At 61.8% G+C, this 5,423-nt stretch overlaps 1 non-coding gene across 1 annotated transcript; it reads left to right on the forward strand.

Moving 5' to 3' along the window:
• Positions 1–5,097: 5,097 nt before the first annotated feature.
• On the forward strand, positions 5,098–5,216 carry LOC131862683 (5S ribosomal RNA). Its single transcript, XR_009361621.1, has one exon. It is a non-coding gene; the product is annotated as a 5S ribosomal RNA (ribosomal RNA).
• The last annotated feature ends 207 nt before the right edge of the window (positions 5,217–5,423 follow it).

Consider the following 5,423-nt stretch of genomic DNA (forward strand, 5'->3'; position numbering starts at 1 on the left):
TAATTTCCAGAAAAGGCAAAAAAAAAAGGAGATTTTAAAATTTCCGTTTTGAAAGATAGTGAAAAAAACGGAACGCGCGTGCCATCTTGAGCCCGCCCTGGTGCGCAGCCCAGGTAAGGTGCCCACCCTGGCAAAGGTGCGCACCCGGGCAATTAACCCTACTTCCGACTTCGTGCGCGCCAGGGTGGCAACCGGGCCTCGGAAGAGCCAATGCGAGAAACCCCACCAAACGCTCCGACAAAAAAAGAGGCGGCGCTCCAATAACCCCGCTTCGGAGCGCAGCCGGGGCAAACCCAGCCAAGGTGCCCACCCCGACGAAGGTGCACGCGAGGTGCGCACCCGGGGCAAACCGGGCTCCGACAACGTGCACGCAGCACCTTGGAGCACACTTCGAAGCACTCCCGGGTGCCCACCGGCGTTGCGCACCGTGGTGGGCAGCGAGGTGCGCACCTTTGATGCGCTGCCTTCACTAATTTCCAGAAAAAGGCAAAAAAAAATGAGATTTTAAAATTTCCGTTTTGAAAGATAGTGAAAAAAAAGGAACGCGGGTGCCATCTTGAGCCCGCCCTGGTGCGCAGCCCAGGCAAGGCATGCGCACCAAGGTGCCCACCCGAGGTGCACACCCGGGGCAAACCGGGCTCCGACTTCGTGCAGGCCGCACCTTGGAGCACACTTCGGAGCGCTCCTTGGTGCGCACCATGGTGCCCACCAGGGCGCGCAACCCAGCCAAGGTCTGCACACCAAGGTGCCCACCCCGGCGAAGGTGCACGCGAGGTGCGCACCCGGGGCAAACCGGGCTCCGACTTCGTGCACGCCATGGTGCCCACCGCGGCGAAGGTGCACGCGAGGTGCGCACCCGGGGCAAACCGGGCTCCGACTTCGTGCACGCCGCACCTTGGAGCACACTTCGGAGCGCTCCTTGGTGCGCACCATGGTGCCCACCAGGGCGCGCAACCCAGCCAAGGTGTGCGCACCAAGGTGCACGCGAGGTGCGCACCCGGGGCAAACCGGGGTCCGACTTCGTGCACGCCGCACCTTGGAGCACACATCGGAGCGCTCCCAGGTTCGCACCAGCGTTGCGCACCTTTGATGCGCTGCCTTCACTAATTTCCAGAAAAGGCAAAAAAAAACGAGATTTTAAAATTTCCGTTCTGAAAGATAGTGAAAAAAACGGAACGCGGGTGCCATCTTGAGCCCTTCCTGGTGCGCAGCCCAGGCAAGTTGTGCGCACCAAGGTGCCCACCCTGGCGGAGGTGCGCGCCCGGGGCAATCCGGGCTCCGACTTCGTGCACTGCATGGTGCCCACCAAGGCGCGCAACCCAGCCAAGGTGCCCACCGCAGCGAAGGTGCACGCGAGGTGCGCACCCGAGGTGCACACCCGGGGCAAACCGGGCTCCGACTTCGTGCACGCCGCACCTTGGAGCACACTTCAGAGCGCTCCTTGGTGCGCACCAAGGCGCGCAACCCAGCCGAGGTGCCCACCCCGGCGAAGGTGCACGCGAGGTGCGCACCCGGGGCAAACCGGGCTCCGACTTCGTGCACGCCATGGTGCCCACCGCGGCGAAGGTGCGCACCCGGGGCAAACCGGGCTCCGACTTCGTGCACGCCGCACCTTGGAGCACACTTCGGAGCGCTCCTTGGTGCGCACCATGGTGCCCACCAGGCCGCGCAACCCAGCCAAGGTGTGCGCACCAAGGTGCACGCGAGGTGCGCACCCGGGGCAAACCGGGGTCCGACTTCGTGCACGCCGCACCTTGGAGCACACATCGGGGCGCTCCCGGGTTCGCACCGGCGTTGCGCACCGTGGTGGGCACCTCGGAGCACACCAAGGTGGGCAGCGAGGTGCGCACCTTTGATGCGATGCCTTCACTAATTTCCATAAAAGGCAAAAAAAAAACGAGATTTTAAAATTTCCGTTTTGAAAGATAGTGAGAAAAAGGGAATGCTGGTGCCATCTTGAGCCCGCCCTGGTGCGCAGCCCAGCCAAGGTTTGCGCACCAAGGTGCCCACCCTGGCGAAGGTGCGCGCCCGGGCAATTAACCCAACTTCCAACTTCGCGCGCGCCAGGGTGGGAGCGCACCCAACAACCGGGCCTGGGAAGAGCCAATGCGAGAAACCCCACCAAACTCTCTGACAAAAAAAGAGGGGGCGCTCCAGTAACCCCGCTTCGGAGCGCACCCTGGGCAAACCCAGCCAAGGTGCCCACCCCGGCCAAGGTGCAGGCGAGGTGCGCACCCGGGGCAAACCGGGCTCCGACAACGTGCACGCCGCACCTTGGAGCACACTTCGTAGCGCTCCCGGGTGCGCACCTCAGAGCACACCAAGGTGGGCAGCGAGGTGCGCACCTTTGATGCGCTGCCTTCACTAATTTCCAGAAAAGGCAAAAAAAAAAGGAGATTTTAAAATTTCCGTTTTGAAAGATAGTGAAAAAAACGGAACGCGCGTGCCATCTTGAGCCCGCCCTGGTGCGCAGCCCAGGTAAGGTGCCACCCTGGCAAAGGTGCGCACCCGGGCAATTAACCCTACTTCCGACTTCGTGCGCGCCAGGGTGGCAACCGGGCCTCGGAAGAGCCAATGCGAGAAACCCCACCAAACGCTCCGACAAAAAAAGAGGCGGCGCTCCAATAACCCCGCTTCGGAGCGCAGCCGGGGCAAACCAAGCCAAGGTGCCCACCCCGACGAAGGTGCACGCGAGGTGCGCACCCGGGGCAAACCGGGCTCCGACAACGTGCACGCAGCACCTTGGAGCACACTTCGAAGCACTCCCGGGTGCCCACCGACGTTGCGCACCGTGGTGGGCAGCGAGGTGCGCACCTTTGATGCGCTGCCTTCACTAATTTCCAGAAAAAGGCAAAAAAAAATGAGATTTTAAAATTTCCGTTTTGAAAGATAGTGAAAAAAAAGGAACGCGGGTGCCATCTTGAGCCCGCCCTGGTGCGCAGCCCAGGCAAGGCATGCGCACCAAGGTGCCCACCCGAGGTGCACACCCGGGGCAAACCGGGCTCCGACTTCGTGCAGGCCGCACCTTGGAGCACACTTCGGAGCGCTCCTTGGTGCGCACCATGGTGCCCACCAGGGCGCACCCGAGGCAAACCGGGCTCCGACTTCGTGCACGCCGCACCTTGGAGCACACATCGGAGCGCTCCCAGGTTCGCACCAGCGTTGCGCACCTTTGATGCGCTGCCTTCACTAATTTCCAGAAAAGGCAAAAAAAAACGATATTTTAAAATTTCCGTTCTGAAAGATAGTGAAAAAAACGGAACGCGGGTGCCATCTTGAGCCCTTCCTGATGCGCAGCCCAGGCAAGTTGTGCGCACCAAGGTGCCCACCCTGGCGGAGGTGCGCGCCCGGGGCAAACCGGGCTCCGACTTCGTGCACTGCATGGTGCCCACCAAGGCGCGCAACCCAGCCAAGGTGCCCACCGCAGCGAAGGTGCACGCGAGGTGCGCACCCGAGGTGCACACCCGGGGCAAACCGGGCTCCGACTTCGTGCACGCCGCACCTTGGAGCACACTTCAGAGCGCTCCTTGGTACGCACCAGGGCGCGCAACCCAGCCAAGGTGCTCACCCCGGCGAAGGTGCACGCGAGGTGCGCACCCGGGGCAAACCGGGCTCGGACTTCGTGCACGCCGCACCTTGGAGCACACATCGGAGCGCTCCCGGGTTCGCACCAGCATTGCGCACCTTTGATGCGCTGCCTTCACTAATTTCCAGAAAAGGCAAAAAAAAGAAAAAAATGAGATTTTAAAATTTCCGTTTTGAAAGATAGTGAAAAAAACGGAACGCGGGTGCCATCTTGAGCCCGCCCTGGTGTGCAGCCCAGGCAAGTTGTGCGCACCAAGGCACCCACCCTGGCCAAGGTGGGTCACGGGGTGGGTCCTAGGGTGGGTAACGGGGTGGGTACTAAGGTGCGTGCCAAGGTGGGTCATAGGGTGGGTGCCAAGGTGGGCACCAGGGTGGGTGTGCACCAACCCTAGCCAGGGTAGGTCACGGGGTGGTTGTCGGGGTGGGCGTCAAGGAGCCAAGGTGGGTGGCAAGTAGCCAAGTTGCGTGCCAAGGTGGGTGTCGGGGTGGGTGCCAAGGATCCAAGGTGGGTGCCAAGGAACCAAGGTGGGTGTCTGGGTGGGTGCCGAGGTGGGAGCCAGGGTGGGTCCCAAGGTGAGTGCAAAGGTGGGTGCCAGGGTCAAGGTGAGTGCCAATGTGGGTTCCAAGGTGCCAGGGTCAGGGTGAGTGCCAATGTGGGTTCAAAGGTGCTAAGTTGGGTGCGAGGTTGGGTGCGAGGGTGGGTGGGTGCCAAGGTGTGCTAGGTGGAAGCCCGGGTGGGTCGGCATCCCATGGGTGTCGAGTTGGGTGCCTGATGGGTGCTTCTTGTCAAGTTTTAGTCGTCGGGACTCATTTCGAGCCTTAGAGGTCGTTTCTTGTCCGGTTGCCCTGTCTTCGACCTGGGAACCCAATTTTGGTCCTCGGGTCCCATTTTTTTTTGTCTCGCATCCCACTTTTGGCCTGTGGCCTTTTCGGGGTCGATTCTCGTTTTGGGCATCAGAGCATGTTTCTTCTCCTAAAACCCAATATTTGTTTATTAAGTCTCGGAACACATTTTTGTTCTCGTGGACCCATCATGGGTCTTGGAACGCATTTGTGGTCCTTGGGTCCCATTTTGCATCCCGAAACTTGTGTTTTGGTGCTTGATCCCTATTTTGGGTGCCCACCTTGCACCAAGTGCGCACCCGGGGCAAACCGAGCGCCTTGGTGCACCGGGGCAAGATCGAGCGTGCACCCGAGGCGCCCCGAACATGCACCAAGGTGCACTCGGCCCACATGTGAGCGCAGGTCGTTGCGCCCGAGGTGGTGTGTGGGCACCGCGTTGCAGACGGGACACTGCACGCACACGACGCCCCCTACAGGTGCACGCACGTAGGCCGGGCCGGGTGCACACCCGACGCCCTAGCAAGGTGCGCGCACCCGGGCAGGGCTCACACTTGGCGAACGGGGCGCACTTCGCGAGGGAGGGTGTGCACCTCGACGGGGGTGGGTGGCCGGGGTGGATTCGCACGTGGGTCGCGGTTTGCTAAGTACACACTGCGACAAGCTCATAACGGGTGCGATCATACCAGCGTTAGTGCACCGGATCCCATCAGAACTCCGCAGTTAAGCGCGCTTGGGCCGGAGTAGTACTGGGATGGGTGACCTCCCGGGAAGTCCCGGTGTTGCACCCTTTTTTAGTTTTTCGCCGGGCATCGCAATGCTATTTGAATAAACCTTTTGCCCGTTTGCGTTCTCGTCGGGGCCGGGCCGGGCCGGGGTGCGCTGCCCGCACTACCGCGCGCGCGGGGGCGACACCGAGCGCGCACCCGAGGCGCCCCGAGCACACAGGCCACGGTGCAACCCGGGCGTTGTGCGCGCACCCCGGTGCGCCCGAGGTG

Source organism: Cryptomeria japonica, unplaced genomic scaffold, assembly GCF_030272615.1.
Source record: "Cryptomeria japonica unplaced genomic scaffold, Sugi_1.0 HiC_scaffold_50, whole genome shotgun sequence".
NCBI lineage: Eukaryota > Viridiplantae > Streptophyta > Pinopsida > Cupressales > Cupressaceae > Cryptomeria > Cryptomeria japonica.